Here is a 24,908-nt window from a genome sequence, read left to right as displayed (position 1 = left end):
GAAATCTATTCATGTCAATTTGTGATGGCCATTGCTTCTTACTTTGCAATTTAATTTTATCTGCCATGAACCACAAACCTATTTTGTCTAATTCATCTATAATTTGAGTTGTTCCCTCCAGTTCCATCCTATTCCCAATATGGCGCAAGATGCCTCCTTTTCTTTTGTCTTATGGAAATGTCACATAAGACATCGAGCCTTGTGATACCCCAGTGCATACCCATCATATCACATAACCACCCCAGCAAAGTATAACAGCTCAAATAAGTCAGCTTTATCAAATTCTAGTCTCTAAGGCAGAAAGTTATGGATCTACTTCAGGATTTGGTCAAGTAACGCAGGCTAACATTTCATTTCTCCTGAGGGTATGCCACCTTTCAGGTGAACTGAGACCCCTCTCTGACATCTGAATGGATTGTAAAGTGTTCCATATATTCAAAGGTATGAATTTAGGTGAGAAAAGGAAAGCAGTTTAGGATCTTTTAGGGTAAAGACTTATATTGGCAGGTTTCCTCATTCTCTGAGTAACTGTATATATTTTACTAGCACAACTTGAACATGGTTTTATTGTGAAACAAGCTGCATCTTATTGTTAAAGCGCACAAGTGGGGTTCTCCTCCCACTGACAAGTAAAGATGAATGGTGCAGCAAGGACTACACTGACAATGACCTGGCAGTGGGTTGGTGTCACAGTGAATGCAATTTTCTTTTCTCTTGAACTCAATGAATGCCTTCCTCTGAGAGCAGATACTTCCAATGTTAAATGCTCCCAGAAGCATTTTGTAAAGAGAGTTAATTTACCTTCTTACCTATGAGGACAAATCCTAAATTTTTGTTCAGAATATTTGATGCTGACTTCTATAATTCTATTGGCCCTGGAACATGTTAAACCTACTGACTAGGAAACTTAACAACAGAATAGCTCCCCTCTTGTGTAATCCACCTAGACTATTCATCCCTGGATTCTATAGGCAATTTAGCATAGCCAATCTACCTAACCTGTACTGGACTGTGGGAAGAAACCAAAGCATGCAGAGGAAGCCCATGCGAACATGGAGCGAAGGTATTAAACGCCACACAGACTGTCACTGGAGGGAGAAATTGAATCCTGGTTCATTTCACAGTCATAGAGACGTACAGCATGGAAGCATACCAAACGCCTTCTTCATTATCTTATATACCTGTGACGATATATTTGTTTTTTTTAAATTTGATTATTTATTATTATTGTCATGTACTGAGATACAGTGAATGATATTGTTTTGTGTGCTCTACACGCAGATCGTATTGTAATGATATTACCGATATTAGTCCCTTTATTAAAGGGATAATATAGTTGAAAGCAAACCTCCCCTCACTCTGCTGTCTTGTAGACCAAAGCACAGCTGATATGTGCGGTCACCTGAACTATGACAACAACCGAGGCAAGAGGAAGTGAATCAGGAAATCCCTTTGTGGTTAAAGAGGATGTCACACTGTGCAGAGACCGCTGTCACCAGCTGTGGTTTGGATCCTGAGGGTAGGACAGAGATTGTAAAAGAAAGTACCTTAGAAAGCATGCTATTCAGATGCATCACAGTGTGGGATGGCAACTGTTATGGCCAAGACCACAATAAACTACAGAGAGTCGTGACCATAGCCCAGTCCATCACGCAAACCAACCTTCCATTCATTACCTCCATCTATACTTCCCACTGCCTCATAGAGCAGCAACATAATCAAAGCCCCTCCCATTCCTGTTGTACTCTCTTCACCTACTTCTGTCAGGCAGAAGATATATACCTTTGAATACCCAAATGAGTAGACTCAAGAACATGTTCTTCCCTGTTGTTATCAGACTTTTGAATGGGCCTCTTAAATGTTAATTCTGATCTCTGTCTTTCTGCACCTTCTCTGTGACTGTAACACTGTATTCTGCACTCTGTTCTGCTACACTGATGCACTTTGTATAGTACGATCCGCCTGTATAGCACACAAAACAATACTTTTTACTTTATCTTGGTACAGGTGACAACAATAAATCAATCAATATATGAGTTCTAATGTGCTTCTCCTCATGCAAGAATGCAAAATGTTGAGTATCAGAGTTGGAGAGCAATGAGTTTAAAGCAGATTGTACAAGCTGCATGCTCCCTCAGTTTAAAAAGAAAATTGAAGCAGGGCACCATGACTAAAGGTCTCTTGAGGAACAAAAGAATGAAATAAGAATGGCATTGGAGGAAGGATTTCTGCATTTCCACTGTCTGGGATGTGATGCATTGGGTTGTCCTCATTCTCTTGGTGATGTGCGTTGTTTCAGTCACAGTGCAGTCTACAAGACAATGTAAGGTGAGAATTATAATTAATTTACAACTATATCAATTTATAATTATTCTGAGCACTTTGCAAGTACTCTAACTATTTTGAAAACATTGTTCACAGATATTGTTAAGAAGATGACTTGTATTTATGTCAATCCTTCCACGTCCTCAGGATGAAACATTTAACCAATCATATTTCTGAAATAATTTTGATGTTACAAATGAAACATTAGGTGGATTATTTGTTTAGAATAGATCAGGCTTCTTGATCCTTGTCATAGCTGCACCATCAAGAGATAACCAATTAATGAAGCCAAGTTTTACTTAATCATTGAAGACATTTTTAATGAAATGTACAGTGTTCAAATCATCCCAAATGCATTCAAGTAATTGCACTGTTACTGTCATTATGTAGCAGAAGTAGCAGAAATTTTGCATTTGGGAAAGTCGTGACAAAGGAAAGGAAATAGATGTCCAGATAATACCTGCTGAGGCTGGTAAACTGAACAAACTCTCTTGCTCTTCTTGAAATACTCTCAGCAGCAGTGGATCACCCAGCCATTCTAGGATGTAAATTGTGTATGGGGTGGGGGGAGCAGCAATTTCAATAGGAACGTCAAAAATAGGAGCAGGAGTAGGCCTTTTGGCCCTTTAACATCACTTCCCCATAAATTATTAGCATCCAACTCAGTACCCTGACATGCGTAAGGACCTAGAAACAGCCAAATATGTATGAAAGATGCAGTTTAATATGGGGAAGTAGGAGTTTATCTGCTTTGTAGTATCTGAGAAAGAAGTGAAGTCAATAGTTAATGTCAGTCAGTTAGTAGTGTAACTTATAATTTAATTATGGTATTGAGAGAACACAACTGGAGAGAATCTGAGATGGAGAAACAGCCCCCTCCAATACTGTGTACTACAGTGTGAATAAAGAGTTGAAATTGTTTTCCTACGATTATCTCTGGATTCCTAACAGATAAGATAAGGACAGCCAACTAATTGAGTACTACAGGAACAGGGTTAAACTGAGCCAGGAAGACCATAGTCCTGATTTCCATTCCATGGTCAACCTCATCTTAAGCCATGGTGGTTACACATGGGTATCAGTTAGAGCTACCTGATGCCAGGAATTGATAAACCCGCAGGATGACCTGCCAGCTTCAGAAAAGAAGATAAGTGAGGGTGAGAGCTGCCAAAGACTTCAGAAACAAGGAACACTTTGAGATCAGGTAAACTTTGAAGTGAAAGAAAATGCATAATAATGGAGAAGCACAAGATGTTGATGCCAAAAGAATAACCATTACCACTATCCCAGCAGCTCAGAAACATCAAGCATCCTGAGGAAGGTCAGAGAAGATAGCTCGAGATTGAGAGATACAGAACAGCCTCGGGATTGCAGACAAAATCTCTCACTACCAGGTCAGTACATTTTTGTATCTAATAAGGTGAGGTGCTGATGATAACCCCTCAAAGCAAAGAGTCAATGCAGTTATCTCAGTGGATTACAATTTAGGATCCAGACAGAACACAATCTTTGGGCCTCCTTCTAAATTCAATATATTGAATGGTCAATATATCACCTTGAATCCAATGTTTTGACTTAGATTCATGAGAAATAACTCAACAGCAAATGTACTGCAGGGAAGATGTAAACAACTGCAGACACTCTGTCAAGACCTACACTTGCTGATGTTTTGCAGCAAGATGTCAGATTAATTTTTGAGGTGGATGCCTATGTTCCTATTTGACCAGCTACAGAGAAGAAAGTGGTTAAAATCAAAGGAATACAGTTAAGAGAGGATGATTTTTAAAATTTGTATTCATTCATGGGACATGGCTAGGGCAGTATTTATTGCCCATCCCTTATTGCCCAGAGAGCACTTAAAAGTCTTGTGTCTTTGTGTCTGGAGTCACATGGAGGCCAGACAAGGTAAAGATGGCAGTTCCCTTCCCGAAAGGACATTAGTAAACCAGACATGTATTTCCAACAATTGACAATGGTTCCATTATCATGATCAGACCCTTCATACCAGATTTTTTACTGAGTTTTGATTCCAAAACTCCAAGTTTTGTGGCAAGATTCAAACCTAAGTCCCCAGAATTTTACTTTTTGATTAATAGGCTCATGATAACACCAGTAGGCCATCAGCTTCTCTTTGCAACCAAGTTAGAGCCTACTGCCAGGCAGGCTGACCTGTATGTGTTTGTAACAATAGATTATGAAGATAACATTGACAGCAGCAAAACCACTGAGCATTAGTGGATGACTTGTAGGGTTTTTAATGTGAGGTGGCTGATCCTGAGATCATTGAGAAATGAGATTCTCCAGAAACTCCACAGACTCCATAATGGCATCACAAATTACAGAACAGGAGCACAACCATCTCAAAAGTGGCATGTAATCTCAGCTGCCGTAAAAACCTTTATTACACCGTGCTGTCCCTGTACCATAAACAGTCAACTACCAACAAAACCATTGATGTCATCCAGCTTTTCAGTTAGAAAAGCTAGACTGGGTATTCATTTAACTTCAGAGGGAAAAACCACATTCATGTTAATCATGTTGGGTGCAGACTAGTTGACTTTATTCCACAAACATTGATAGGATAAATAGACAGTCTTTTCCCTGGGGTGGGGGAGTTCAGATCTAGAGGGCATAGGTTTAGGGTGAGAGGGGAAAGTTATAAAAGGGACCTAAGGGGCAACTTTTTCACGTAGAGGGTGGTACGTGTATGGAATGAGCTGACAGAGGAAGTGGTGGAGGCTGGTACAATTGCAACATTTAAAAGGCATTTGGATGGGTATACAAATAGGAAGGGTTTGGAGGGATATGGGCCGGGTGCTGGCAGGTGGGATTAGATTGGGTACATGCTGTACATCTCTACAACTCTATGACTCTATGAACAGCAGATACTGTGATATATGCTTTGCAAATCAGGTTGTTCAACACTTGTAATTCTTGATAGAATAATACCACACAGTGTTCCACATTTTATTAGTGAAAGTTCCAAATTATGAGAATATGGGGTTAACTAGCTAACTAGTTTACCATGCTAACTGTAAAGTAACACTAAAGCTGTGGGTCTCTAGTCACACACAGCCAGACCAGATGTGGTAGACCAGTTCTGAAGAATATTCACTCAATTTGAAACATTTCTCTCTGATAGATGCTCCAGCTTAGATTCTCCAGCACTTTGTTTTTATGTCAGGTAAGGCAAGTAGATGTTGTTCACTAAAGGACATTTGTCAGCCAGCTGTGTAATAGCTTCATGGTCACTGTTAGCCCAGTTTTTAATTCCTCATTTATTAATGTAGCAAACCTTCTTGATCAATTACAATTCAACTCTCCCAGCTGCCATGGTAGAATTTGAAAGCATGTTCCCAGCACATTGTTGTTGACCTCTGTATTACTAGTATGATGATATTAACTCTATACCATCACCTCTCCAGTATAAAAGCACCAGAATAATACAAGGTTTAAATGATTAGGTCCTGAGAAAAGACTGAACAAATTACATCTTAGTGCCTTGAATTTTGAAGTTGCATGATTGAAGAATTGATAGTTTTTAAGGAATTGTGTGTGGTAGGTCCAGAGGAACTGATTGTTCGGTGAAATTGAGCATAGGTTCAGGTATCATCTAAAAATGGGAGGTACAATATTTTAGAGTGAAACTAGGAAGCTTTCTTTCACACACATGAATAATATAAATCTGGAATGGACCCAGCTTAAACCTGTGAATAGAGGATGAATTAAAATTACAATTTCTGAGATCACAAGGGATTGGGTAAGGCTATGGTCAGTGACTGGAAAAATATTAGGTTTAGATACTTCATAAGCAGGAGAAAGTGAGGACTGTAGATGCTGTAGATCAGAGCTGAAAATGTGTTGCTGGAAAAGCGCAGCAGGTCAGGCAGCATCCAGGGAACAAGAGAATCGACGTTTCGGGATTCCTGAAGAAGGGCCTATGCCCGAAACGTTGATTCTCCTGTTCCCTGGATGCTGCCTGACCTGCTGCGCTTTTCCAGCGACACATTTTCATACTTCATAAACAACCTGCTTAGAGACATTATTACATACCTCTGGAGCAGGTGGGACTTAAACCAAGTCCTCCTGGTGTAGGGATAGGGACCCCACCACTACATCATAAGGGCCCAAAATGTTAGCCTCATTTGATCTAATTAAGTGCTGCAACCGTTTCAGAGGATTGATGTGTTATTCGGGCTCTGGATGGTATAGGAAATTCACCGCAACCAATCCTTCTCAAGGGCTTGACTAATTGTCACTGCTAGAGAATAGACCATGACTGGTTGTTAACAGAGAGACACTGGCATTAGTTAACAAGATAGTTTGTAGCATAATAATTTGTGAAGATGACATGAACTTGTCAGGCGTAATTACCGAGGACTCTCAGGAGTTGCACAGAATATATCTCTCCACTCAAGGACTCAAGCAGAAGTTAACCATTTCTGCCCATAGATTGTGACACCGCCAGATTAGATGGAGCATCATACTACTTTAATATTAACTCCTTCAGAACTATAATCTAATACAACAGTTGATTGAGTTGTTCCTTTCGCTACATTCTTATATAGTCCACCCATTATATAACTCTCCCTTTCTTTAATCAATACTATAATACAGTTTTTTTAAAAAGTAGAAAAGAAAAGGAAATTCAGAAGGTTAAAAAAAAAGAAAAGGGTGAAGGAAAACTGATTTTGGACAATACAGGACGTCTTAAAATTACAGTTTTTCCAGATTCAAAAGATAAGTGCTACCATTAAAAATGGCCACCATGATCCAGTCACACCCCTGACATCACAATATTAGTGGGAATAGGAAAGAATTGCTTCTTAGTCAAGTTCTGAATAGAGCACTTAATTGGAACTGAGATCATTGTGGAACGCCCTTACACTCATTTTCAGAAGTGTGTTTCTGATTGATTGCTCTATTGTGGTCAAAGATTGCTGCTGAGAAGGAAGTCTTCAATCTTGTAATACAGGATATGACCTGGGAAAACTTAGGTAGATGTGCCACAACCAATCCATTATGCTGGAATTAATCTGAGCCACTGATACCATGTGGGGAAAGATGCCCTTCAGACGTCCCTGGCAGAAGACAAGCTCAATCTTGATGAACAGTAAATAGGGTTATGACATGGAGGTGCTGTGTTGGACTGGGGTGTATAAAATTAAAAATCACACAACACCAGGTTATAGTCCAACAGGTTTAATTGGAAGCACTAGCTTTCGAAGCGCTGCTCCTTCATCAACCACCTGATGAAGGAACAGTGCTCCAAAAGCTAGTGCTTCCAATTAAACCTGTTGGACCATAACCTGGTCATAGAGTCATAGAGATGTACAGCATGGAAACAGACCCTTCGGTCCAACCCGTCCATGCCGACCAGATATCCCAACCCAAACTAGTCCCACCTGCCAGCACCTGGCCCATATCCCTCCAAACCCTTCCTATTCATATACCCATCCAAATGCCTCTTAAATGTTGCAATTGTACCTGTCTCCACCACACCCTCTGGTAGCTCATTCCATACCTGTACCACCCTCTGTGTGAAAAAAGTTGCCCCTTAGGTCTCTTATATATCTTTCCCCTCCCACCCTAAACCTATGACCTCTAGTTCTGGAGGGTTAGTCCATGATACTTAATAGTGATTGGATTAAATCTAAGCTACATGATTATTTCTTGTGAAACTTCTTTAGTTGCATGTTGTATATTGTTGTGGCAGAGGTGAACCCCTCTGTTAATTAAACCACACATTCAGAAAAGCTCACTTCACAATCAGTCAAAATGAGTGACAGAACTTCCACATTCCACTATTTAAATAAATGAACATTAATTTATTTTTTAACTCTAAAAGTGAACACTAAACAACTATTCACAACTCTAAGCCCTCCTTTCTCTTAACTGCTTATTATCTGTCTCCAACTCAATAACAATATGCTATTCTGATAAGACACTTACTAAAATTACATCAACTTAATTTCAAAACTTCAAAACTGCTGTCTTTCTCTGTATCTTTGCTCTTCCAGCTGTTGATTTCCCTGGGTTGTCTTACTTCTTTTTACTGTGAGTATGGTTCATATGAAAATGAGCAATTAACTCTCTCCAGCAGTTGCTCTCTGACCAATTTTCAAAACATTTGCATTTTATACTCCCCCAACATCGGATCATCTCATTGGTTCAATGTTGGCAAAACAATAAGTTCAAACATGGTTGCATTTTAGTATCCTGGGGCATAATTTAAACTGATTGGTTAAATTCGAATTGCTGTCAAAAAAGCATCCAGAACTCAGATATCCATTTCACAGCCAAATGTTACATATTTTCAATTTCCCAGTACACTCTGGGACTGCCATCCAGTTGTACACACAGATGCTTGTTTGCTCTCAGTTCAGAACAGCATTCACACTCTCTAAAAGGTTCAGTACACACCTTCAACTTGATAAAAATATAGCTTCGGCCTTTACTCACTGGAGTTCAGAAGAATGAGGAGGGGGAATCTGGCTGAGGTTTTTAAAATGCTAAAGGGGACTGATAAGATGGACATTGAACAAATGTTCCCCCTTGTGGGACATCCTCAAACAAGAGGTCATAGATTTAAAGTGAGATGGGGGAGGTCCAAAATTGGGATGAGGAGAAACTATTTCTCTCAGAGGGTTGTGAATCTGTGAAACTCACTGCCCCAGAGTGCAGTGGAGGCAGAATCAGTCAATGGATTCAGGGAAAAAACAGACATGTTTCTGATGAAAAGCAGGGTAAAGATATATGGGGAGCAGGCAGGAAAGTGGGGTTGAGACCTGGATAAGATCATCCATGATCATGTTAAATGGGGGAACAGGCTTGAAGGGCTGAATTGCTGATTCATGTTCCTAACTCCTAGGTTCTTACATCCCTAAATAATAAGGGCAACAATTTGGGAATTGCTTAGAACACTCATCAGCTTCTCCCAGGAGCAGTCTTTTATATCTTGATGGATAGACCTTATCTTTTGATAGTCGTTAACCCTTTCAGCTGCCAACTCCCTTATATAGCGTTCTGAAACATTCTCAAAACATTTGTTACTTATTGCACTGAACAACTAAAAGAGGTTTTAAACTTACACAGAATCCAAATGAAAAGTAAAATATGGCAGATGGTGTGATCCCATGAGTTATATCTGACTAGGCTGTTTGGCCATGCAGTTGGACAATCCTAATTTGACAGTGTTCACTGAGACTATTTAGCCCCAACACTAACATTAAAGTCAATTTGGTACTGTCCTGACTAGATGCGGACACAACTAGGTTGCGTTATTCATTTCCTACAATAAGGTGAGAGTAGGAGGTGATTTAATGATGTACTTTTCAACAATAAACTGTGGACTTAGTCCTGAAAACATTTAAAATGTTTTCAGAGACCAAATGCCGATCTAATGTTATGCATAAAGGGATAGTGCGCCATCTAGTGGCAGTGTTGGCCTCAAATGCAGCCATTCAAGAGAAGGACAATTGACATTTCTTTTACCCAGCAAACATGCAATGGATGATGAGGAGGGAGGAGTTTAAACCAAACACAGCTCCATTGTTACCATTCCCAGTATTCTGATCAAAATTGACACAATAATTAATGCAGTGAATCTGATTACCTTAAATATTTTCTTTTTCAGTTCCTCACGGAATAAGACAATCATAGCTTGTCAAATATGGTAAAGTGAAGATTCACAGGTTATATCTACATGTTGGTTGTTTCACATCCTGAAGAAATATTCATTATTGATCAATTTCCATAATTGGACATTTCTTTTCACAATTCTGCACAATAAATGCAATCTTGTTATTAATTTGATGATTCTGGGGAGGAAGAATAAAAATATCAATTGTTCGCTGCAACCTTCACATTGTCTCTCTACATTTGGGTAAATGACTAGATGTTGCACAATTAAACTCATTATTCCATGCTTATCTGCAATTATTTTGTTAGCATTGATTCTTGCAATGATCTTAGTGTTATTGCTATTGCCTTGATCTGGAGATCTGTTTCAATCTGTTATGATGTGGAGGTGTCAGTGTTGGTTTGGGGTGGACAAAGTTAAAAATCATACAACACCAGGTTAAAATCCAATAGATTTATTTGAAACTACAAGTTTCCGAGATGCTGCTCCTTCATCAGGTACCCACCAGAATGTGACAGTCATGGAGATTGGTCATAACATGAATAAATAGATGGGTTTTGGTATAGTGGTAGTGTTCTTACCTATGGACTAGGAGACTCAGTATTCAGTCCTATCTGCTCCAGAGATCTGTAGTAATACGCAAAGACTCTTGATCAGATAGCCCAATGGACTGAGGAGTGGCAGATGGAGTTTAATGTAGGGAAATGTAAGCTGCTGCATTTTGGAAAGGCAAATCAGAGCAGGACTTATATGCTTAATGATAAGGTCCTAGGGAGTGTGCTGAACAAAGAGACCTTGGAGTGATGGTTCGTAGTTCCTTGAAAGTGAAGTCACAGGTTGATAGGATAATGAAGAAGGCATTTAGTATGCCTTCCTTTATTGGTCAATTTTATTGGCCCGAAACGTCAATTTTACTGCTCCTCGGATGCTGCCTGAACTGCTGTGCTTTTCCAGCACCACGAATCCAGAATCTGGTTTCCAGCATCTGTTGTCATTGTTTTTACCTTATTAGACAAGGTATTTTTCCCTGGGGTGGGGGAGTCCAGAACTAGAGGACATAGGTTTAGGGTGAGAGGATAAACATTTAAAAGGGACTTTTTTCATGCAGATGGTTGTGCGTCTATGGAATGAGCTGCTGGAGCAAGTGGTGGAGAATGGTACAATTATAACAGTTAAAAGATGCTTGGATGGGTATAAGAATAAGAAGATATGGGCCAAGTTCCGGTAAATGGGACTAGATTAATTTAGAATATCTGGTTGGCATGGACAAGTTGGACCGAATGGTCTGTTTCCATGCTGTACATCTCTATGGAACTAAGTGACCAGGAAATTGGGGTAGACCAGGGCAGTAGGTAAATTCCTCTGCCCATCTTCAAAATAATGTCATGACAGTTTTTGACATCTGAACAAACAGATGGGAATCATAGATGCCAAAGACTGAAATGTGGCAGATTATGTAGCCAAAGAGCCTCAGTCCCTATGTCCTATGTGACAGTCTCAGTTCTATGTGACATAGAAAAGCCAATATCATTGTAGAGAGGACTGTGCTCTGAATCTAGAAAGTTCCTTGGGATGGGAGAAGAACATCACAAAACAGAGAGAAAGGGCACATGCATCCAGATGGCACTCAATGTGGGGAAGTAGAAATTCATCCTCTTTGGATCTGATAAGGTCAAGTCAGAATAATTGCTTAAATAAAAACATAAATTGGTGAAGAAACCCAGTGGGTCTAGCAGGATCTATGAAGAGAAAGCAGAATCAAAATGTTAACTCTGTTTCTTTCTCCACGGGTGCTGATAGACCTGCCAAGTTTCTTCAGCATTTCTGTTTTTGTTTCAGATTTGCAGCATCCGCAGTTTCTCTGGTTTTAGTTCAAAATAATTTCTTAATGTTGAGAGACTGGAATATGTGGACAGGTAGCACAATAAGTATGCTGTACAACAATCCACACAAAAAGGAGTGTGTGAATGCAGGAAATAATTTGAGGATAATCTAATATTGGCCTTTACAGAATTGAAATTTAAAAGTGAGAAAGTGATGTTTGAGTTGTACAAAATCTTAGTAGATTCGCTCGAGAATTCTGCATTTAGATTTGTCACAGAGACCCAGAGTGAAATACTGTCATTGAAAGGGGTGCAGTGTAAATGAATGTGCCAATGAGTGAGGAGGTCAATTGGGAAGCTAAATTGAATCAATTTGGCTCAGGTTCCCTTAAGTTTGTAAAGATCACAGTTGGATTGATTGAGCTATTTCTAACTTGTTAGGGAATTGTTTAGGTACTTATAGATAATGGAGAATTTGGTTGGAATTCTAGTACAGGGGGACACAATCTGAAAGGCTGAGTTGGTAATGCAGTACCTGTACAGGGTACACAAAGTTAAAAATCACACAACACCAAGTTATAGTCCAACAGGTTTAATTGGAAGCACATTACCTTTCGGAGTGTCTCTCCTTCATCAGGTGGTTGTCCTACAGAGGGTGCTCTTCCTGCGCATGCAGTTGTAATAGCAGTGAATCCACAGAGAAAGTGAAGATATTACTAAAGACAACAAAAAGGCTAACAAGTGGAAACCGTGCTGGTCACATGTTTTAGTTTTTAATGGAAGCATGCGAAGCTCAGTCTGTATCCCCTAATCACCCCATCCTCCACATGGAATCATCTTTTTACTCAAATACAGCACAGAATTTCACACACAGACAAGATGGATGGCAGCATGTTTCCTTCCTCACATAAATGATGTTTCAAAAACAAGTGTTAGCAATTTACATTTTAACAGCAAATTTACCAGCACACATTTTGGGAACACCTGTTAAAACATCTCTGCTATAATTCTAAAAGATCTAGTGTATTAAAGACTGATAGCCTGAAGGAGAAAGTTTGTACTAGAATGCAGAATTACATATCAACTCAACAATTATTTTATCCGTTTTGAAGCACAGATGGTACATAAACAATAAAATTTCTGCAACCACTCAGGGCAGAAAATGACCTAAATTCCGAGGCCACTCTGCAAATTGAATTGAAGTAAAAGATCTCATGAGATTATTTCAGAGAGCAGTGGAGTTAGTTTCAGAATCCTCATCAATATATCTTCCGTCTTCAGCATCATAAAAACTGATTGTGTTCTTTGTCACAAGTGGGAGTTTGCTGTGAGTAAACTGGCTGCTGTATTCCCAACATTAAAGCAATGACTATACTTCAAAAGTATTCAGTTAAAAATCACACAACACCAGGTTATAGTCCAACAGGTTTAATTGGAAGCACACTAGCTTTTGGAGCGACGCTCCTTCATCAGGTGAAGGAGTGTCGCTCCAAAAGCTAGTGCTTCCAATTAAACCTGTTGGACTATAACCTGGTGTTGTGTGATTTTTAACTTTGTACACCCCAGTCCAACACCAGCATCGCTAAATCAAGATATTCAGTTGTTGTGAAAAGTATTAGGGATTGGCAATTTTTCTATATTTTTAACTTTCAATGAAGTATTTGAATGAGCAGAAATAAAATTGAAATATGAGGAGACCTTTTAAATATCATAAAGGCACTATCCACATAACAGATATTGGTTGCTGTATAAAACACATATTTTAAATAATTCATGAATGGAGGAATGCACACGTGAAATTGGAAAGCATTTTCCATTAACTGAGAAAGGATCTGAACTAGATTGGACAAAACTAAAATGCAAATGTGAAGCACATGATTTAGAAGCAAAATTGGAATTGGCTGGGGAGAAAGTAAAAAAAAGGAAAGCAAAGATTCAGAACCTACGCTGAAATATTAGGGACACCAGGAAAGAGAAACCGATGAATAAACAACAGACTGCAGCTGCAGCTGCGCAGGACCAGTAGGACAACAAAGACTGTGCCTTATACCCCGTCCCCTCTCCCAAATGTGCCGAGCCCCATGCCCTTCTCCCAACTGTTCAGCTGAATATGGATTCGGCTTACCACGAACCCGCTCCCCACTGCACTAGGAGTCAATTAAAATTAAAATGTGAAAGGAACACTGAAGAGACACCTTTGATTTCCACTGCCCCTATACTAATAAATCCTGAAGACATTGATGAATCGAAATCAAAGTTTTGGGACCTTCATATCAGTCTTTGCACTCACCCTGATGTGGGAGGGCCAAAGAGAAATTTCCCAAACAGAAGAGTTCCTAACCCACAGGCCCTGAACCCAGGACAAGCCCAATTTATGGATCTTTATCAACCATGGAAACCTCATTAAATCTCAAGCATTATCAATAAGGCTCCAGATTATGGAATGAATCCTGAGGGATTTGTTGATTACATTATTAGGACTAGGGCCATTTACAATGCTGGTAAAAACAATGACTGCAGATGCTGGAAACCAGATTCCGGATCAGTGGTGCTGGAAGAGCACAGCAATTCAGGCAGCATCCAAGGAGCTTTGAAATCGACGTTTCGGGCAAAAGCCCTTCATCAGGAATAAAGGCAGAGAGCCTGAAGCATGGAGAGATAAGCTAGAGGAGGGTGGGGGTGGGGATAGAGTAGCATAGAGTACAATAGGTCAGTGGGGGAGGAGATGAAGGTGATAGCTCAGGGAGGAGAGGGTGGAGTGGATAGGTGGAAAAGGAGCTGGGCAGGTCGGACAAGTCCGGACAAGTCAAGGGGACAGTTTTGCTGGAGGTTAGAAACTAGGATGAGGTGGGGGAAGGGGAAATGAGGAAGCTGTTGAAATCCACATTGATGCCCTGGGGTTGAAGTGTTGCCTCCCAAGACCTACTTCACTTCATAGAATGCACCATTTTCCCTGAAAAATGGGCTGAGTTGTTAGAAATTTTGCAATGTAATAATCATGTCCAGTCTGTAGTCTGGCACCAGGCCATACCTAACAGATCAGATTGGATTATTACCTGTCTCCACCAAGCAGTGCATTATGCAGTTGATGTGGGTAAAGACTTAATATGTAAACCCAGCTCAAGCGAAGGGGCTGAGGAGTTCCTTGCCCATTTTAAGGAATGCTATGGCACTTACTCAGGTGATGCTAACTCCCCACAAGGACGATCACCCCAATTTAATGCCCTATGTATGACCATCTTACCTGATCAGATACAGAAAGCCATTAAAACCCACAACATCCATTGGCAAGACACTGAGGTTACACAATTCAGCTGAGAGGTTTGTTACTTCTGGGAACTAAAGGGTCCTAACAGGAAGGCTACCGTTGGCAAGGTCAAGAGAGAACTTGCCCAAAATACAGGGACTAAATCTACACCCAGGATTCAAAATAGACCTTTCTGTCCACAAGGTCAGTCAGGCTATCAAATGGAACATCAAACTGTCATCCAGTATGGCAGGACAGTAGGACTGGTACCGTGTATTCACAACATCCCAATGGACCTTGGGGACCTCCTAAGTATCCTCCCCAACAGTCCATGATGTCCCTTACTCCCTGTACATCCTCTCACTATTTCTTCACTGCCTCCCCCACCCCAGAGTGTACCCCAACAATCACACATTTGTTTCAATTGTAATGAACCACGACATTGGTCCAGGGACTGCCCTTTCCCAAAGCAGGCCCCGGTTGATCGCTAGAGTGGAAGCAGCTGGCAACTTCTTAGTTGTCCTCCCTAGGGACCTCGGCAGGTTACCACATGAAACCCTTTTCCATCCTTGACACCTGTGCTACAGCGGTTCTCACCCAGCAACATGGCTCCTCTTGGCACTCTGTTGCCTATTATTCCACTAAGCTTGACCCTGTTGCCTTCCTGCACCAAGATTCTCCCGGCCATCCATGCTATGGTATTAGCTGCCTCTAATATAACTTTACATCAAAATGTAGAAGTCTGTACCTCCCATTATGCAGTATCCTTGCTTACCTCTAAACATACTCAACACCTCACTATGGCTCATCTAATTCACTATTAGATTTTGTTACTTCAGAGTCTGCTTCTCTCCTTTAAATACCGCTCTAACATTAACCCTGCTACACTCCTGCAGGAAGAACCTCTTGAACTGCCTGATCCTCCCATGATTGTGTCCTCATAAATGGCCTTGTTACTAAACAACATCCTGATTTTACGGATCAGACTCTTGTTAACCCAGACCTTACATTTTATGTCAATGATTCTTCTTCTATCTCTCCAGAGGGCAAACACATGTCAGGATGTGTGATTGCCACTTTGTCCCATACAATAGAAACTTATTCCATCGACCCACCCTGTTCCGCCCAACAAGCTGAACTCCTTGCTCTCACCCATGCCTGCATACTTGCTGTAGGAAAGTCCACTCATATCTATACCGATTCCCGCCACGCTTTTGGATGTGCCCATGATTTTGGTCAACTCTGGCAGCAGTGCAGCTTCCTTGCCTCATCAGGAACCCCTATCCTCAATGCTGCCTATGTTGCTAATCTCCTCAGTACTATTCAACTTCCCTCACAATTGGCAATTATCAAATGTTCTGCTCACTCCTCTGATGCTTCCGATGTTACTAAAGGCAACAACGCCACTGACGCGGCTGCTAAGAAAGCAGTTTTCGAGCAAGAAGACATGGTTACTCAAATGACGAATAGTAAACCAAAGGGAGACTCTCCTATTTTCTCTTCTAACCGCGTCCCCTCACCATGCCTGACCAACAGCAAATATGAACCCATCAAGAGGATGCCTCTGATGAGGAAAGACAAAGATGGATGAACCATGGTTGTTATGTAAAGTTAGAATAAGCTTTGGGTTATGCTGGTAGGACAGATATGTCTGCACGACTCACTTCTGCCTATTCTAGTTGATTATGTTCATACACATACGCATGTAGGTAGGGAGGGAATGGCAGAAAGAATTCTCCAAATTTGATGGAATCCCCACCTGCAAAAGAAAGAAAAACAAGCAGCTGCAAATTGCTTAATTTGTCAAAAGCATAATCCCGGGAAAGGAGTAAAGTGTCCACCAGGTGAAACTCCCTTGCCAAGTGACCTTTTGATACTATCCAGTTAGATTTTATTGAGTTACCTAGATGTCATTGTTATAAGTATTGCTTAGTGATAATTGATGTATTTAATAAATGGATTGAAGTTTATCCCTGTGCTGACTGCACAGCAACAACTACGTGTAAAGTTCTATGAAATCCTCAGATATGGAATTCCAGTAACGGTCTCTTCCAATAATGGGCCCCACCTCTGTGCAGAGCTAAACAAGGATCTATGTAAGAGTTTGAATATGAATCAAAAATTCCATTGTGCCAACTATCCCCAAGCAGCAGAAATTGTAGAAAGAGCCAATGGTACCTTAAAAGGTCAGCTAAGCAAGTTGGTAGAAGAAACAAGCCTTAATTGGCTGCAAGTACTCCCAATTTCCTTTTTAATATGAGAACCATGACACAGAAAAAGACGGGATTCTCGGCGGCTGAACTGACACACGGAAAGCCCCTGAGGACTCCCTGGTCTGCGCCATCAACTGCCCAACACCCTGCTGATGTGCATGACATGGCAGAAGAGATGCACTGGTACCTGATTAAGCTAACCAAAGCATTGCAGTCTTATCATCAACAGGTCAAAGAAGCCTATCGAGTACCAGGGAAGGAAGATGAAAGAGCTCCAACATTTAAAGACATTAACCCTGGTGAGTATGTACTATTGAAAGACTTTAATTGTGAAAAATTGGGCCCCTGCTGGAAAGGTCCTTATCAAGTTCTTTTGACAACTGAAACTGCAGTAAAGGTAGAAGGACCTTTACTACAGCTCCTCCAAGACCATGTTAGGGAACTGGAGCTGGAGTTGGATGAACTTCGGATCATTCGGGAGGCAGAGGGGGTCATAGATCAGAGTTATAGGGAAGTAGTAACTCCAAAGATGGCAGATAGATGGGTGACAGTGAGGGGGACTGGGAGGAAGCAGCCAGTGCAGGGACCCCCTGCGGCCATTCCCCTCAAGAACAAGTATACCGTTTTGGATACTTGTGGGGGGGATGACTTACCAGGGGTAAGTAACGGGGCTCAGGTCTCTGGCACGGAGCCTGTCCCCGTTACTCAGAAGGGAAGGGTGAAGAAGAGCAGAGCAGTAGTAATTGGGGACTCGATAGTTAGGGGCACAGATAGGCGGTTTTGTGGGAACGAGAGAGACTCACGATTGGTATGTTGCCTCCCAGGTGCAAGGGTACGTGATGTCTCTGATCGTGTTTTCCGGGTCCTGGAGGGGGAGGGGGAGCAGCCCGAAGTCGTGGTCCATATTGGCACCAACGACATAGGTAGGAGGAGTGCCGAGGATGTTAGACAGACTTTCAGGGAGCTAGGTTGGAAGCTCAGAGTTAGAACGAACAGAGTTGTTGTCTCTGGTTTGTTACCCGTGCCACGTGATAGAGATTCGAGGAATAGGGAAAGAGAACACTTAAATGCGTGGCTACAGGGATGGTGCAGGAGGGAGGGATTCCGGTTTTTGGATAACTGGGGTTCTTTCTGGGGACGGTGGGACCTCTATAAACAGGATGGTCTACACCTGAACCTGAGGGGCACCAGTATCCTTGGGGGGAGGTTTGCTAGTGCACTTGGGGGGGGTTTAAACTAACTCTGCAGGGGCATGGGAACCCAGATTGTAGCTTCAGGGTGCAGGGCCTGGAGTGTAGGGAGGTTAGGAACATGGCATCAATTTCCAAGGAGGGTGTCTGTAAACAGGAAAGTGGCTTGAAGTGTGTATACTTCAATGCAAGAAGTATACGAAATAAGGTAGGTGAACTTGCAGCGTGGGTTGGTACCTGGGACTTCGATGTTGTGGCTATTACGGAGACATGGCTAGAACAGGGACAGGATTGGCTGTTGCAGGTTCCAGGATTTAAATGTTTTAGTAGGGTCAGAGGTGGGGGTAAAAGAGGGGGAGGTGTGGCATTGCTTGTCAAAGATAGTATTACAGTGGTGGAAAGGACGATGGATGAGGACTTGCCATCTGAGGTAGTTTGGGCTGAGGTTCGGAATAGGAAAGGTGAGGTCACCCTGTTAGGAGTCTTTTACAGGCCTCCCAATAGTCCTAGAAACGTAGAAGAAAGGATAGGGAAGGTGATTCAGGAGATGAGTGACAGTAATAGGGTGGTGGTTATGGGGGACTTTAACTTTCCTGATATTGATTGGGAAAGCTATAGCTCAAGTTCGTTAGATGGGTCAGTGTTTGTTCAATGTGTGCAGGAGAGTTTCCTGACACAATATGTAAACAGGCCAACAAGAGGTGAGGCCATACTGGATTTGGTTCTGGGTAACGAACCAGGCCAGGTGTTAGAATTAGAGGTAGGTGAGCACTTTGGGGATAGTGACCATAATTCGGTGATTTTTACTCTCGTGATGGAGAGGGATAAGTGTGTACTACAGGGCAAGAGTTATAGCTGGGGTCAGGGAAATTATGATGCGGTGAGGCATGACTTAGGATGTGTGGCTTGGAAAAGTAGACTCCAAGGCAAGAGTGTAAATGATATGTGGAGCTTGTTCAAGGAGCAACTATTGAGTGTCCTTGATAATTATGTACCTGTCAGGCAGGGAGGAAAGGGTCGTGCGAGGGAGCCGTGGTTTAATAAGGAATTGGAATCCCTTGTTAAATGGAAGAGGGCGTCCTATCTCAAGATGAGACGTGAAGGTTCAATTGGGGCGATTGAGAGTTATAGGGTAGCCAGGAAGGACCTGAAGAGAGAGCTAAGAGCAGCAAGGAGGGGACATGAAAGGTCCTTAGTCGGTAGGATTAGGGAAAACCCTAAGGCTTTCTATAGGTATGTTAGGAATAAAAGAATGACTAGGGTAGGAATAGGTCCAGTCAAGGATAGTAGTGGGAAGTTGCGTGTGGAGGCGGAAGAGATTGGGGAGACACTGAATGAATACTTTTCTTCAGTATTTACTCAGGAACAGGGCATTGTCGTCGATGTGAATACTGAGTCACAGATAAGTAGAATGGATGGCTTTGAGGTATGTAGAGAAGAGGTGTTGGAAATCCTGGAAAAGGTGAAAATAGATAAGTCCCCTGGGCCTGATGGCATTTATCCTAGGATTCTCTGGGAAGCAAGGGAGGAGTTTGCAGAGCCATTGGCCTTGATTTTTATGTCCTCTTTGTCTACTGGAGTAGTGCCAGAAGATTGGAGGATAGCAAATGTGGTTCCCTTGTTCAAAAAGGGGAGTAGGGATAACCCTAGTAACTATAGGCCGGTGAGTCTCACTTCTGTTGTGGGCAAAGTCTTAGAGAGAATTGTAAGGGATAGGATTTATGCACATCTGGATAGGAATAATGTGATCAAGGATAGTCAGCATGGTTTTGTGAAGGGCAGGTCGTGCCTCACAAACCTTATTGAATTCTTTGAAAAGGTGACGAAGGAGGTTGATGAGGGGAAAGCGGTAGATGTGGTATATATGGATTTTAGTAAGGCGTTTGATAAGGTTCCCCATGGTAGGCTACTGCAGAAAATACGGAGATATGGCATTGAGGGTGTGTTGGAGGTTTGGATTAGGAATTGGCTGGATGGAAGAAGACAGAGGGTAGTAGTTGATGGCAAAGTTTCTTCATGGAGTGCCGTCACTAGCGGTGTTCCGCAAGGATCTGTTTTGGGACCATTGCTGTTTGTCATTTTTATAAATGACCTGGAAGAGGGGTTAGAAGGTTGGGTGAGCAAGTTTGCGGATGATACGAAAGTCGGAGGAGTTGTTGACAGTGAGGAAGGATGTGGCAGGTTACAGCAGGATATAGAGAAGCTGCAGAGCTGGGCAGAAAGGTGGCAAATGGAATTCAATGTAGCTAAATGTGAGGTGATTCACTTTGGGAAGAATAACAAAAAGATGGGGTACTGGGCTAATGGTCGGATACTTGGTAGTGTGGATGAGCAGAGGGATCTTGGTGTCCATGTACACAGATCTCTGAAAGTTGCCACCCAGGTAAATAGTGCGGTGAGGAAGGCATATGGCGTACTGGCTTTTATTGGTAGAGGAATTGAGTTCCGGAGTCCTGAGGTCATGATGCAGTTGTATAAAACTCTGGTGCGGCCGCATCTGGAATATTGTGTGCAGTTTTGGTCGCCATACTATAGGAAGGATGTGGAGGCACTGGAATGGGTGCAGAGGAGGTTTACCAGGATGTTGCCTGGTATGGAAGGAAGATCGTATGAGGATAGACTGAGACACTTGGGGCTGTTTTCATTAGAGAAAAGAAGGTTTAGGGGTGACTTGATTGAGGTGTACAAGATGATTAGGGGGTTAGATAGGGTTGACAGTGTGAACCTTTTCCCGCGTATGGAGTCGGGTATTACAAGGGGGCATAGCTTTAAATTAAGGGGGGGTAGATATAGGACTGAGGTTAGGGGTAGGTTCTTCACTCAGCGAGTCGTAAGTTCATGGAATGCCCTGCCAGCAGCAGTGGTGGACTCTCCCTCTTTATGGGCATTTAAGCGGGCATTGGATAGGTATATGGAGGATAGTGGGTTAGTATAGGTTAGGTGGGCTTGGATCGGCGCAACATCGAGGGCCAAAGGGCCTGTACTGCGCTGTATTCTTCTAAGATTCTAAGATTCTAAGACATTCAACATGAGTCTACAAAGGACATTGCAAGCTTGTGTCCTCCTCACAGTCCTAGTGTTCGCATCCGATGAAAACCCAACCCAAGTACATGTGCCCAAATGTAACCAACTCTCTGTGACATCTCAGACCAGCTAAAACTCCAATGTGACTCTATAAATGAAACCTGCACTAATACCATTGGAAGTCATGAATGCAGCTGCCCAACTGAAACTCATTTAAACTACTCACATTATGTATCTAAACTTCACTCTCAACCTTATTGTCATCCTCACAACACTTCTATGCCAGTTATCATGAGATGGCACAATTTCATAACCTCATCCGCTCTGTCAACCGAAAACTGTTAGTTTGAAATGTTTGTCTGTTTCCCTCTCAAAATGAACTGTACAGATTGCAGTATTGAGCACATAGTACTGAAATCACCAAAACCCTAACGCACATATTGCCATGAGACTGACTGCCTGTACCTTCTCGACGGAATCCTCTCCTATCTGAGCTACCGCCTCTCATAGAAATACCTTTACACGTTTCCTGTATTCAGTAGCTGTAATTAACAAGACAAGCAGGAAAGATGAAGAAAGACCAAATATACTATGCATTCCCAATCCTCCTCCTGTTACTAATGGTTTCTTTATTCAAGCTAAACCCCCTGATCCATGTGTTATCTGCTCACTCTTCCACCATTCTGATGTACAGTGTATAAATAGGACTCACCCACTTGTGCAATCCCTCATTTATGATGGAAACACCCATTCGGTAGAAGAAGCACGTCGCTGTGTGAAGTGCACTAACAAACTTAAAGGATTCAATATTAACACGGTTCCATTGTTAGAAAGATTTTCCAGTACCCATGACATGGGGCAAGTGAAACAAATACTACACAAAAATATTATCAAAGACATTGGTCATACTCCTATTCTCCATCCATTACTACACTTGGACAACCACTGTTTACAAGTTCAGCTCTCGCTTTGAGTGGACTCGTCATTCACTCACAGAAGTGCACCCTTTTAGCCTTCATTGCCTATGCGAAAACAAAGCCTACCCATATCTACCCAATGACTGGAGTGGACATTGTGCCTTAGGACACACCTTACCACCTTTCACCCTCCACCATGAAATACCTGAGGTAGCTGATGAATGGAATGCCCACCAACATGTGAATCAGTACGGAACAAAAAATAGAGGAGAAACCAAATGGGACTTACACAACTTCTTCCATCAACAAACCTGGTGGTCCAGGTTGCTGGGAGGTCTTATTCCTGGCTGGGGTGTTGAGGTGGCACTAGATCAGATAAGTGACCTTGCGTGTGAGATCGAAAAACTTGCCAATTCAACTGCCCACGCTTTGAAGCTGGTGATCACAGAGTTACAGGAGACTAGGATGGTGATACTTCAGAATCAGCTAGTGCTAGATTTCCACCTTGCTAAAGAAGCAGGTGCTTGTATAGTCATTAGCCCGCAATGTTGCACCTATATCAATGATTGCTCAAAAGACACAGATGTTATCAACAAAACAGGTCAAGATGCATGGAAGACACCTGCCCCACCATCGTCTGATTCATGTGGATGGAGTTTTACTTGCTGGCTATGGTCACTGTGCGGATGGATCGTATGGGACGCATTGATAGTCCTTGGTCTCATCATAGGAATGTACATTATCGTCCGCTTATACATGAAATGGACTGTACATTGCTTTTAGCCTAAGCCAAAGAGGAATCTCTTTCCTCATTCCTGAAGAAGGGCTTATGCCCGAAACGTCGATTCTCCTGTTCCCTGGATGCTGCCTGACCTGCTGCACTTTTCCAGTAACACATTTTCAGATCTGGTTAATTGACCCTTGTCTACCCCTGTACCTCCATGCCTGAACTTCCATGCTGAAATCTAGTATCTTTCAGACTCTGCTCCTCTGGATGATGACTCACCAGAGGAGGCATTTGACTTATTGAGAATACAAATACAATATAAGCTATGTAGTTGTCATGAAATGACAAAAGGATTGAATGAGAAAGTCAATAGCCTTAAAACTTGTCCTTAAACATTTAGACTAAAATGTAATGTTGAATTATAGAACACATTTGCTGCACACTAGAAAATAGACAGGCAGGGAGGGTAAGGCAATTAAAGAACATTTGCCGTAACATCAGTGAATCTGCATAAACAGGACACTGAGCGATAACATTCATGGCTGTTCCTTTGTGAAATTAATAGCAGTGTTTGATTCTGACCTTGAAATGAAACTCAGTATCAATTAACTTCTCTCCTGAGTTATTGTCCTTCACTGTTATCTGTCCCATTCAGAACATGCATAGATTTGTAAACTTTTGCCTGTTTGAAAGCAGGTAGCCTGTTTGTGATAGTTCAGCAGAGTAGACTGCCAGGGCTCTTGAACAGCTGATGTTCTACTCTCCTGGGTTATTAGAATCCAGTTAGCCTGGTTTATAGGTATCAGTGTTATGCTGTAATCAATGGCAAGAATAATCTCAAGAAGTTGAATTTGCTATTTGTCGCAACATGCATATATAACCCTCTGTTAGAGAACACTTTCAAATAGTAGTCTATTGCTATAAAACAACTGAGAGAAGAAATCGGAAGAAAAGAAATTTGAAAGTTGAAAAATATTTAGCACGTTACTGTTGGGTGATGGGGAGACTTGCTTTCAGACAAGAACAAGGGACTAATTTTTACCTGCTCAAACTCCAAGTTGTTCAGGCACAGACCTGATGCAATTGTTGCTGGGAATCATATAGACTGGTCTCAATAGAGTAGAATTACTGCAGCAGAGAATCAGTTTCTTCTGCTGTCAATAGCCCATCAGCATAGCGACAAGGAAATGCCGTCGACCCATGAGAAAATGATATTCTTTTAACGCAAGGTAACACCAATGACGTTTTTTCCTCACACACATTGTAACTGTTGATGAGGGAGGGGCTAGTGTGTGCTCAACACACGTCCAGTTCATCACAAACCTTTGCCTGATTTGTTGCCAGTTCTAGAATTCCCTTCAGAACTGACATGTGAAATGATACCTTGTGCTCAATGCAAGTGGAGCCTTAAATGTTTTCTTTTCCAGGCACTCAATGAAGCAGATGGCCATAATGTGACCAAAGTGGGAAAATGAAGATCACCAGACTACGTACATGTGGACTGGAGAAGGAAGAAACAAAAACAAAAACAAAATCAAAAGCCTTTTCATTGAATTGTTGTGTCTCTATCTGCACCTTAGTGTTAACCTATTGTTCTAGCACTTCCTGGTTGCACAACTGGAATGGTTTGAAACTGATACAAAAATTGCTGGTGAAACTCAGCAGGTTTGGCCACATCTGCAGGAAGAAAGCAATGTGAACATTTTGATCCAGTGACTCTTCGGCAGAAGTCTTCTGGACATGAAACATTTAATCTACTCTCCTCCCACAGACGCCACAAGACGTGCTGAGTTTCCAGCA

The 24,908-nt window shown here is 41.8% G+C and overlaps 1 long non-coding RNA gene across 1 annotated transcript; it reads left to right on the top strand.

Annotated features, from left to right (window-relative positions):
* Positions 1-3,615: 3,615 nt before the first annotated feature.
* On the top strand, positions 3,616-24,648 carry LOC148145080 (uncharacterized). The gene is made up of 3 exons (XR_015750891.1): positions 3,616-3,719; positions 17,465-17,549; positions 24,536-24,648. It is a non-coding gene; the product is annotated as an uncharacterized LOC148145080 (long non-coding RNA).
* Positions 24,649-24,908: the final 260 nt, after the last annotated feature.

Source organism: Chiloscyllium plagiosum, unplaced genomic scaffold (assembly GCF_037043375.1).
Source record: "Chiloscyllium plagiosum isolate Xiang-an unplaced genomic scaffold, Cpla_swu_hap1 HiC_scaffold_26, whole genome shotgun sequence".
In the NCBI taxonomy this organism is placed as follows: Eukaryota; Metazoa; Chordata; class Chondrichthyes; order Orectolobiformes; family Hemiscylliidae; genus Chiloscyllium; species Chiloscyllium plagiosum.
The sequence above is the reverse complement of the archived record's forward strand: the minus strand, read 5'-3'. Positions and strand labels throughout refer to the sequence as shown.